Genomic DNA, 13,531 nt, shown 5'->3' on the forward strand with positions numbered 1-13,531 from the left:
AGATGTCACAACACATCATGATTGCATCTTGTTGAATTTCCAAGAAAAAGAGTACTTTATGTGCTCAAACACACAACTTTTGTGCTTTTCAAACTTTGAAGCTCGATAACTTCGGCAAATGTGGACCAAAGTTGTTAAACAAACTGTCAAATTAAACACTTCAACGGGATTTTGAAGATGTCACAACACATCATGATTGCATCTTGTTGAATTTCCAAGAAAAATAGCACTTTATGTGCTCAAACACACAACTTTTGTGACTTTTCAAATTTTGAAGCTCGATAACTTCGGCAAATGTGGACCAAATTTGTTAAACAAACTGTCAAATTAATCAGCTCGACGAGATTTTGAAGATATCTCAACACATCATGATTGCATCTTGTTGAATTTCCAAGAAAAATGGTACTTTATGTGCTCAAACACACAACTTTTGTGACTTTTCAAACTTTGAAGCTCGATAACTTCGGCAAATGTGGACCAAATTTGTTAAACAAAGTGTCAAATTAAACACCTCTACGAGATTTTGAAGATGTCACAACACATCATGATTGCATCTTGTTGAATTTCCAAGAAAAATGGTACTTTATGTGCTCAAACACACAACTTTTGTGACTTTTCAAACTTTGAAGCTCGATAACTTCGGCAAATGTGGACCAAAGTTGTTAAACAAACTGTCAAATTAAACACTTCAACGGGATTTTGAAGATGTCACAACACATCATGATTGCATCTTGTTGAATTTCCAAGAAAAAGAGTACTTTATGTGCTCAAACACACAACTTTTGTGCTTTTCAAACTTTGAAGCTCGATAACTTCGGCAAATGTGGACCAAAGTTGTTAAACAAACTGTCAAATTAATCAGCTCGACGAGATTTCGAAGATGTCACAACACATCATGATTGCATCTTGTTGAATTTCCAAGAAAAATAGTACTTTATGTGCTCAAACACACAACTTTTGTGACTTTTCAAACTTTGAAGCTCGATAACTTCGGCAAATGTGGACCAAAGTTGTTAAACAAAGTGTCAAATTAAACACCTCAACGAGATTTTGAAGATATCACAACACATCATGATTGCATCTAGTTGACATTCCAAGAAAAATAGTACTTTTTGTGCTCAAACACACAAATTTGTGACTTTTCAAACTTTGAAGCTCGATAACTTCGGCAAATGTGGACCAAATTTGTTAAACAAAGTGTCAAATTAAACACCTCTACGAGATTTTGAAGATGTCACAACACATCATGATTGCATCTTGTTGAATTTCCAAGAAAAATAGCACTTTATGTGCTCAAACACACAACTTTTGTGACTTTTCAAATTTTGAAGCTCGATAACTTCGGCAAATGTGGACCAAATTTGTTAAACAAACTGTCAAATTAATCAGCTCGACGAGATTTTGAAGATATCTCAACACATCATGATTGCATCTTGTTGAATTTCCAAGAAAAATGGTACTTTATGTGCTCAAACACACAACTTTTGTGACTTTTCAAACTTTGAAGCTCGATAACTTCGGCAAATGTGGACCAAAGTTGTTAAACAAACTGTCAAATTAAACACTTCAACGGGATTTTGAAGATGTCACAACACATCATGATTGCATCTTGTTGAATTTCCAAGAAAAATAGTACTTTATGTGCTCAAACACACAACTTTTGTGACTTTTCAAACTTTGAAGCTCGATAACTTCGGCAAATGTGGACCAAAGTTGTTAAACAAACTGTCAAATTAATCAGCTCGACGAGATTTCGAAGATGTCACAACACATCATGATTGCATCTTGTTGAATTTCCAAGAAAAATAGTACTTTATGTGCTCAAACACACAACTTTTGTGACTTTTCAAACTTTGAAGCTCGATAACTTCGGCAAATGTGGACCAAAGTTGTTAAACAAACTGTCAAATTAAACACTTCAACGGGATTTTGAAGATGTCACAAAACATCATGATTGCATCTTGTTGAATTTCCAAGAAAAATAGCACTTTATGTGCTCAAACACACAACTTTTGTGACTTTTCAAACTTTGAAGCTCGATAACTTCGGCAAATGTGGACCAAAGTTGTTAAACAAATTGTCAAATTAAACACTTTAACGGGATTTTGAAGATGTCACAACACATCATGATTGCATCTTGTTGAATTTCCAAGAAAAATAGTACTTTATGTGCTCAAACACACAACTTTTGTGACTTTTCAAACTTTGAAGCTCGATAACTTCGGCAAATGTGGACCAAAGTTGTTAAACAACCTGTCAAATTAATCAGCTAGACGAGATTTTGAAGATGTCACAACACATCATGATTGCATCTTGTTGAATTTCCAAGAAAAATAGTACTTTATGTGCTCAAACACACAACTTTTGTGACTTTTCAAACTTTGAAGCTCTATAACTTTGGCAAATGTGGACCAAATTTGTTAAACAAACTGTCAAATTAATCAGCTCGACGAGATTTTGAAGATATCTCAACACATCATGATTGCATCTTGTTGAATTTCCAAGAAAAATAGTACTTTATGTGCTCAAACACACAACTTTTGTGACTTTTCAAACTTTGAGGCTCTATAACTTTGGCAAATGTGGACCAAATTTGTTAAACAAACTGTCAAATTAATCAGCTCGACGAGATTTTGAAGATATCTCAAGACATCATGATTGCATCTTGTTGAATTTCCAAGAAAAATGGTACTTTATGTGCTCAAACACACAACTTTTGTGACTTTTCAAACTTTGAAGCTCGATAACTTCGGCAAATGTGGACCAAAGTTGTTAAACAAACTGTCAAATTAATCAGCTCGACGAGATTTCGAAGATGTCACAACACATCATGATTGCATCTTGTTGAATTTCCAAGAAAAATAGTACTTTATGTGTTCAAACACACAACTTTTGTGACTTTTCAAACTTTGAAGCTCGATAACTTCGGCAAATGTGGACCAAAGTTGTTAAACAAACTGTCAAATTAAACACTTCAACGGGGTTTTGAAGATGTCACAACACATCATGATTGCATCTTGTTGAATTTCCAAGAAAAATAGCACTTTATGTGCTCAAACACACAACTTTTGTGACTTTTCAAACTTTGAAGCTCGATAACTTCGGCAAATGTGGACCAAAGTTGTTAAACAAACTGTCAAATTAAACACTTCAACGGGATTTTGAAGATGTCACAACACATCATGATTGCATCTTGTTGAATTTCCAAGAAAAATAGTACTTTATGTGCTCAAACACACAACTTTTGTGCTTTTCAAACTTTGAAGCTCGATAACTTCGGCAAATGTGGACCAAAGTTGTTAAACAAACTGTCAAATTAAACACTTCAACGGGATTTTGAAGATGTCACAACACATCATGATTGCATCTTGTTGAATTTCCAAGAAAAATAGTACTTTATGTGCTCAAACACACAACTTTTGTGACTTTTCAAACTTTGAAGCTCGATAACTTCGGCAAATGTGGACCAAAGTTGTTAAACAAATTGTCAAATTAAACACTTTAACGGGATTTTGAAGATGTCACAACACATCATGATTGCATCTTGTTGAATTTCCAAGAAAAATAGTACTTTATGTGCTCAAACACACAACTTTTGTGACTTTTCAAACTTTGAAGCTCGATAACTTCGGCAAATGTGGACCAAATTTGTTAAACAAAGTGTCAAATTAAACACATCAACGAGATTTTGAAGATGTCACAACACATCATGATTGCATCTTGTTGAATTTTCAAGAAAAATAGTACTTTATATGCTCAAACACACAACTTTTGTGACTTTTCAAACTTTGAAGCTCGATAACTTCGGCAAATGTGGACCAAATTTGTTAAACAAACTGTCAAATTAAACACTTCAACGGGATTTTGAAGATGTCACAACACATCATGATTGCATCTTGTTGAATTTCCAAGAAAAATAGCACTTTATGTGTTCAAACACACAACTTTTGTGACTTTTCAAATTTTGAAGCTCGATAACTTCGGCAAATGTGGACCAAATTTGTTAAACAAACTGTCAAATTAATCAGCTCGACGAGATTTTGAAGATATCACAACACATCATGATTGCATCTTGTTGAATTTCCAAGAAAAATAGCACTTTATGTGTTCAAACACACAACTTTTGTGACTTTTCAAATTTTGAAGCTCGATAACTTCGGCAAATGTGGACCAAATTTGTTAAACAAACTGTCAAATTAATCAGCTCGACGAGATTTTGAAGATATCACAACACATCATGATTGCATCTTGTTGAATTTCCAAGAAAAATAGTACTTTATGTGCTCAAACACACAACTTTTGTGACTTTTCAAACTTTGAGGCTCTATAACTTTGGCAAATGTGGACCAAATTTGTTAAACAAACTGTCAAATTAATCAGCTCGACGAGATTTTGAAGATATCTCAAGACATCATGATTGCATCTTGTTGAATTTCCAAGAAAAATGGTACTTTATGTGCTCAAACACACAACTTTTGTGACTTTTCAAACTTTGAAGCTCGATAACTTCGGCAAATGTGGACCAAAGTTGTTAAACAAACTGTCAAATTAATCAGCTCGACGAGATTTCGAAGATGTCACAACACATCATGATTGCATCTTGTTGAATTTCCAAGAAAAATAGTACTTTATGTGTTCAAACACACAACTTTTGTGACTTTTCAAACTTTGAAGCTCGATAACTTCGGCAAATGTGGACCAAAGTTGTTAAACAAACTGTCAAATTAAACACTTCAACGGGGTTTTGAAGATGTCACAACACATCATGATTGCATCTTGTTGAATTTCCAAGAAAAATAGCACTTTATGTGCTCAAACACACAACTTTTGTGACTTTTCAAACTTTGAAGCTCGATAACTTCGGCAAATGTGGACCAAAGTTGTTAAACAAACTGTCAAATTAAACACTTCAACGGGATTTTGAAGATGTCACAACACATCATGATTGCATCTTGTTGAATTTCCAAGAAAAATAGTACTTTATGTGCTCAAACACACAACTTTTGTGCTTTTCAAACTTTGAAGCTCGATAACTTCGGCAAATGTGGACCAAAGTTGTTAAACAAACTGTCAAATTAAACACTTCAACGGGATTTTGAAGATGTCACAACACATCATGATTGCATCTTGTTGAATTTCCAAGAAAAATAGTACTTTATGTGCTCAAACACACAACTTTTGTGACTTTTCAAACTTTGAAGCTCGATAACTTCGGCAAATGTGGACCAAAGTTGTTAAACAAATTGTCAAATTAAACACTTTAACGGGATTTTGAAGATGTCACAACACATCATGATTGCATCTTGTTGAATTTCCAAGAAAAATAGTACTTTATGTGCTCAAACACACAACTTTTGTGACTTTTCAAACTTTGAAGCTCGATAACTTCGGCAAATGTGGACCAAATTTGTTAAACAAAGTGTCAAATTAAACACATCAACGAGATTTTGAAGATGTCACAACACATCATGATTGCATCTTGTTGAATTTTCAAGAAAAATAGTACTTTATATGCTCAAACACACAACTTTTGTGACTTTTCAAACTTTGAAGCTCGATAACTTCGGCAAATGTGGACCAAATTTGTTAAACAAACTGTCAAATTAAACACTTCAACGGGATTTTGAAGATGTCACAACACATCATGATTGCATCTTGTTGAATTTCCAAGAAAAATAGCACTTTATGTGTTCAAACACACAACTTTTGTGACTTTTCAAATTTTGAAGCTCGATAACTTCGGCAAATGTGGACCAAATTTGTTAAACAAACTGTCAAATTAATCAGCTCGACGAGATTTTGAAGATATCTCAACACATCATGATTGCATCTTGTTGAATTTCCAAGAAAAATGGTACTTTATGTGCTCAAACACACAACTTTTGTGACTTTTCAAACTTTGAAGCTCGATAACTTCGGCAAATGTGGACCAAAGTTGTTAAACAAACTGTCAAATTAAACACTTCAACGGGATTTTGAAGATGTCACAACACATCATGATTGCATCTTGTTGAATTTCCAAGAAAAATAGTACTTTATGTGCTCAAACACACAACTTTTGTGACTTTTCAAACTTTGAAGCTCGATAACTTCGGCAAATGTGGACCAAAGTTGTTAAACAAACTGTCAAATTAATCAGCTCGACGAGATTTCGAAGATGTCACAACACATCATGATTGCATCTTGTTGAATTTCCAAGAAAAATAGTACTTTATGTGCTCAAACACACAACTTTTGTGACTTTTCAAACTTTGAAGCTCGATAACTTCGGCAAATGTGGACCAAAGTTGTTAAACAAACTGTCAAATTAAACACTTCAACGGGATTTTGAAGATGTCACAACACATCATGATTGCATCTTGTTGAATTTCCAAGAAAAATAGCACTTTATGTGTTCAAACACACAACTTTTGTGACTTTTCAAATTTTGAAGCTCGATAACTTCGGCAAATGTGGACCAAATTTGTTAAACAAACTGTCAAATTAATCAGCTCGACGAGATTTTGAAGATATCTCAACACATCATGATTGCATCTTGTTGAATTTCCAAGAAAAATGGTACTTTATGTGCTCAAACACACAACTTTTGTGACTTTTCAAACTTTGAAGCTCGATAACTTCGGCAAATGTGGACCAAAGTTGTTAAACAAACTGTCAAATTAAACACTTCAACGGGATTTTGAAGATGTCACAACACATCATGATTGCATCTTGTTGAATTTCCAAGAAAAATAGTACTTTATGTGCTCAAACACACAACTTTTGTGACTTTTCAAACTTTGAAGCTCGATAACTTCGGCAAATGTGGACCAAAGTTGTTAAACAAACTGTCAAATTAATCAGCTCGACGAGATTTCGAAGATGTCACAACACATCATGATTGCATCTTGTTGAATTTCCAAGAAAAATAGTACTTTATGTGCTCAAACACACAACTTTTGTGACTTTTCAAACTTTGAAGCTCGATAACTTCGGCAAATGTGGACCAAAGTTGTTAAACAAACTGTCAAATTAAACACTTCAACGGGATTTTGAAGATGTCACAACACATCATGATTGCATCTTGTTGAATTTTCAAGAAAAATAGTACTTTATATGCTCAAACACACAACTTTTGTGACTTTTCAAACTTTGAAGCTCGATAACTTCGGCAAATGTGGACCAAATTTGTTAAACAAACTGTCAAATTAATCAGCTCGACGAGATTTTGAAGATATCTCAACACATCATGATTGCATCTTGTTGAATTTCCAAGAAAAATGGTACTTTATGTGCTCAAACACACAACTTTTGTGACTTTTCAAACTTTGAAGCTCGATAACTTCGGCAAATGTGGACCAAAGTTGTTAAACAAACTGTCAAATTAAACACTTCAACGGGATTTTGAAGATGTCACAACACATCATGATTGCATCTTGTTGAATTTCCAAGAAAAATAGTACTTTATGTGCTCAAACACACAACTTTTGTGACTTTTCAAACTTTGAAGCTCGATAACTTCGGCAAATGTGGACCAAAGTTGTTAAACAAACTGTCAAATTAATCAGCTCGACGAGATTTCGAAGATGTCACAACACATCATGATTGCATCTTGTTGAATTTCCAAGAAAAATAGTACTTTATGTGCTCAAACACACAACTTTTGTGACTTTTCAAACTTTGAAGCTCGATAACTTCGGCAAATGTGGACCAAAGTTGTTAAACAAACTGTCAAATTAAACACTTCAACGGGATTTTGAAGATGTCACAACACATCATGATTGCATCTTGTTGAATTTCCAAGAAAAATAGCACTTTATGTGCTCAAACACACAACTTTTGTGACTTTTCAAACTTTGAAGCTCGATAACTTCGGCAAATGTGGACCAAAGTTGTTAAACAAATTGTCAAATTAAACACTTTAACGGGATTTTGAAGATGTCACAACACATCATGATTGCATCTTGTTGAATTTCCAAGAAAAATAGTACTTTATGTGCTCAAACACACAACTTTTGTGACTTTTCAAACTTTGAAGCTCGATAACTTCGGCAAATGTGGACCAAAGTTGTTAAACAACCTGTCAAATTAATCAGCTAGACGAGATTTTGAAGATGTCACAACACATCATGATTGCATCTTGTTGAATTTCCAAGAAAAATAGTACTTTATGTGCTCAAACACACAACTTTTGTGACTTTTCAAACTTTGAAGCTCTATAACTTTGGCAAATGTGGACCAAATTTGTTAAACAAACTGTCAAATTAATCAGCTCGACGAGATTTTGAAGATATCTCAACACATCATGATTGCATCTTGTTGAATTTCCAAGAAAAATAGTACTTTATGTGCTCAAACACACAACTTTTGTGACTTTTCAAACTTTGAGGCTCTATAACTTTGGCAAATGTGGACCAAATTTGTTAAACAAACTGTCAAATTAATCAGCTCGACGAGATTTTGAAGATATCTCAAGACATCATGATTGCATCTTGTTGAATTTCCAAGAAAAATAGTACTTTATGTGCTCAAACACACAACTTTTGTGACTTTTCAAACTTTGAGGCTCTATAACTTTGGCAAATGTGGACCAAATTTGTTAAACAAACTGTCAAATTAAACACTTCAACGGGATTTTGAAGATGTCACAACACATCATGATTGCATCTTGTTGAATTTCCAAGAAAAATAGTACTTTATGTGCTCAAACACACAATTTTTGTGACTTTTCAAACTTTGAAGCTCGATAACTTCGGCAAATGTGGACCAAAGTTGTTAAACAAACTGTCAAATTAAACACTTCAACGGGATTTTGAAGATGTCACAACACATCATGATTGCATCTTGTTGAATTTCCAAGAAAAATAGTACTTTATGTGCTCAAACACACAACTTTTGTGACTTTTCAAACTTTGAAGCTCGATAACTTCGGCAAATGTGGACCAAAGTTGTTAAACAACCTGTCAAATTAATCAGCTAGACGAGATTTTGAAGATGTCACAACACATCATGATTGCATCTTGTTGAATTTCCAAGAAAAATAGTACTTTATGTGCTCAAACACACAACTTTTGTGACTTTTCAAACTTTGAAGCTCTATAACTTTGGCAAATGTGGACCAAATTTGTTAAACAAACTGTCAAATTAATCAGCTCGACGAGATTTTGAAGATATCTCAACACATCATGATTGCATCTTGTTGAATTTCCAAGAAAAATAGTACTTTATGTGCTCAAACACACAACTTTTGTGACTTTTCAAACTTTGAGGCTCTATAACTTTGGCAAATGTGGACCAAATTTGTTAAACAAACTGTCAAATTAATCAGCTCGACGAGATTTTGAAGATATCTCAAGACATCATGATTGCATCTTGTTGAATTTCCAAGAAAAATAGTACTTTATGTGCTCAAACACACAACTTTTGTGACTTTTCAAACTTTGAAGCTCGATAACTTCGGCAAATGTGGACCAAAGTTGTTAAACAAACTGTCAAATTAAACACTTCAACGGGATTTTGAAGATGTCACAACACATCATGATTGCATCTTGTTGAATTTCCAAGAAAAATAGTACTTTATGTGCTCAAACACACAACTTTTGTGACTTTTCAAACTTTGAAGCTCGATAACTTCGGCAAATGTGGACCAAATTTGTTAAACAAAGTGTCAAATTAAACACATCAACGAGATTTTGAAGATGTCACAACACATCATGATTGCATCTTGTTGAATTTTCAAGAAAAATAGTACTTTATATGCTCAAACACACAACTTTTGTGACTTTTCAAACTTTGAAGCTCGATAACTTCGGCAAATGTGGACCAAAGTTGTTAAACAAACTGTCAAATTAAACACTTCAACGGGATTTTGAAGATGTCACAACACATCATGATTGCATCTTGTTGAATTTCCAAGAAAAATAGCACTTTATGTGCTCAAACACACAACTTTTGTGACTTTTCAAACTTTGAAGCTCGATAACTTCGGCAAATGTGGACCAAAGTTGTTAAACAAATTGTCAAATTAAACACTTTAACGGGATTTTGAAGATGTCACAACACATCATGATTGCATCTTGTTGAATTTCCAAGAAAAATAGTACTTTATGTGCTCAAACACACAATTTTTGTGACTTTTCAAACTTTGAAGCTCGATAACTTCGGCAAATGTGGACCAAAGTTGTTAAACAAACTGTCAAATTAAACACTTCAACGGGATTTTGAAGATGTCACAACACATCATGATTGCATCTTGTTGAATTTCCAAGAAAAATAGTACTTTATGTGCTCAAACACACAACTTTTGTGACTTTTCAAACTTTGAAGCTCGATAACTTCGGCAAATGTGGACCAAAGTTGTTAAACAACCTGTCAAATTAATCAGCTAGACGAGATTTTGAAGATGTCACAACACATCATGATTGCATCTTGTTGAATTTCCAAGAAAAATAGTACTTTATGTGCTCAAACACACAACTTTTGTGACTTTTCAAACTTTGAAGCTCTATAACTTTGGCAAATGTGGACCAAATTTGTTAAACAAACTGTCAAATTAATCAGCTCGACGAGATTTTGAAGATATCTCAACACATCATGATTGCATCTTGTTGAATTTCCAAGAAAAATAGTACTTTATGTGCTCAAACACACAACTTTTGTGACTTTTCAAACTTTGAGGCTCTATAACTTTGGCAAATGTGGACCAAATTTGTTAAACAAACTGTCAAATTAATCAGCTCGACGAGATTTTGAAGATATCTCAAGACATCATGATTGCATCTTGTTGAATTTCCAAGAAAAATGGTACTTTATGTGCTCAAACACACAACTTTTGTGACTTTTCAAACTTTGAAGCTCGATAACTTCGGCAAATGTGGACCAAAGTTGTTAAACAAACTGTCAAATTAAACACTTCAACGGGGTTTTGAAGATGTCACAACACATCATGATTGCATCTTGTTGAATTTCCAAGAAAAATAGCACTTTATGTGCTCAAACACACAACTTTTGTGACTTTTCAAACTTTGAAGCTCGATAACTTCGGCAAATGTGGACCAAAGTTGTTAAACAAACTGTCAAATTAAACACTTCAACGGGATTTTGAAGATGTCACAACACATCATGATTGCATCTTGTTGAATTTCCAAGAAAAATAGTACTTTATGTGCTCAAACACACAACTTTTGTGCTTTTCAAACTTTGAAGCTCGATAACTTCGGCAAATGTGGACCAAAGTTGTTAAACAAACTGTCAAATTAAACACTTCAACGGGATTTTGAAGATGTCACAACACATCATGATTGCATCTTGTTGAATTTCCAAGAAAAATAGTACTTTATGTGCTCAAACACACAACTTTTGTGACTTTTCAAACTTTGAAGCTCGATAACTTCGGCAAATGTGGACCAAAGTTGTTAAACAAATTGTCAAATTAAACACTTTAACGGGATTTTGAAGATGTCACAACACATCATGATTGCATCTTGTTGAATTTCCAAGAAAAATAGTACTTTATGTGCTCAAACACACAACTTTTGTGCTTTTCAAACTTTGAAGCTCGATAACTTCGGCAAATGTGGACCAAAGTTGTTAAACAAACTGTCAAATTAAACACTTCAACGGGATTTTGAAGATGTCACAACACATCATGATTGCATCTTGTTGAATTTCCAAGAAAAATAGTACTTTATGTGCTCAAACACACAACTTTTGTGACTTTTCAAACTTTGAAGCTCGATAACTTCGGCAAATGTGGACCAAAGTTGTTAAACAAACTGTCAAATTAAACACTTCAACGGGATTTTGAAGATGTCACAACACATCATGATTGCATCTTGTTGAATTTCCAAGAAAAATAGTACTTTTTGTGCTCAAACACACAAATTTGTGACTTTTCAAACTTTGAAGCTCGATAACCTCGGCAAATGTGGACCAAAGTTGTTAAACAAACTGTCAAATTAAACACTTCAACGGGATTTTGAAGATGTCACAACACATCATGATTGCATCTTGTTGAATTTCCAAGAAAAATAGTACTTTATGTGCTCAAACACACAACTTTTGTGACTTTTCAAACTTTGAAGCTCGATAACATCGGCAAATGTGGACCAAAGTTGTTAAACAAACTGTCAAATTAAACACTTCAACGGGATTTTGAAGATGTCACAACACATCATGATTGCATCTTGTTGAATTTCCAAGAAAAATAGTACTTTATGTGCTCAAACACACAACTTTTGTGACTTTTCAAACTTTGAAGCTCGATAACATCGGCAAATGTGGACCAAAGTTGTTAAACAAACTGTCAAATTAATCAGCTCGACGAGATTTCGAAGATGTCACAACACATCATGATTGCATCTTGTTGAATTTCCAAGAAAAATAGTACTTTATGTGCTCAAACACACAACTTTTGTGCTTTTCAAACTTTGAAGCTCGATAACTTCGGCAAATGTGGATCAAATTTGTTAAACAAACTGTCAAATTAAACACTTCAACGGGATTTTGAAGATGTCACAACACATCATGATTGCATCTTGTTGAATTTCCAAGAAAAATAGTACTTTATGTGCTCAAACACACAACTTTTGTGACTTTTCAAACTTTGAAGCTCGATAACATCGGCAAATGTGGACCAAAGTTGTTAAACAAACTGTCAAATTAAACACTTCAACGGGATTTTGAAGATGTCACAACACATCATGATTGCATCTTGTTGAATTTCCAAGAAAAATAGTACTTTATGTGCTCAAACACACAACTTTTGTGACTTTTCAAACTTTGAAGCTCGATAACTTCGGCAAATGTGGACCAAAGTTGTTAAACAAACTGTCAAATTAAACACTTCAACGGGATTTTGAAGATGTCACAACACATCATGATTGCATCTTGTTGAATTTCCAAGAAAAATAGTACTTTTTGTGCTCAAACACACAAATTTGTGACTTTTCAAACTTTGAAGCTCGATAACCTCGGCAAATGTGGACCAAAGTTGTTAAACAAACTGTCAAATTAAACACTTCAACGGGATTTTGAAGATGTCACAACACATCATGATTGCATCTTGTTGAATTTCCAAGAAAAATAGTACTTTATGTGCTCAAACACACAACTTTTGTGACTTTTCAAACTTTGAAGCTCGATAACATCGGCAAATGTGGACCAAAGTTGTTAAACAAACTGTCAAATTAAACACTTCAACGGGATTTTGAAGATGTCACAACACATCATGATTGCATCTTGTTGAATTTCCAAGAAAAATAGTACTTTATGTGCTCAAACACACAACTTTTGTGACTTTTCAAACTTTGAAGCTCGATAACATCGGCAAATGTGGACCAAAGTTGTTAAACAAACTGTCAAATTAATCAGCTCGACGAGATTTCGAAGATGTCACAACACATCATGATTGCATCTTGTTGAATTTCCAAGAAAAATAGTACTTTATGTGCTCAAACACACAACTTTTGTGCTTTTCAAACTTTGAAGCTCGATAACTTCGGCAAATGTGGATCAAATTTGTTAAACAAACTGTCAAATTAAACACTTCAAC

This window comes from Euwallacea fornicatus, unplaced genomic scaffold (assembly GCF_040115645.1).
Source record: "Euwallacea fornicatus isolate EFF26 unplaced genomic scaffold, ASM4011564v1 scaffold_56, whole genome shotgun sequence".
NCBI lineage: Eukaryota > Metazoa > Arthropoda > Insecta > Coleoptera > Curculionidae > Euwallacea > Euwallacea fornicatus.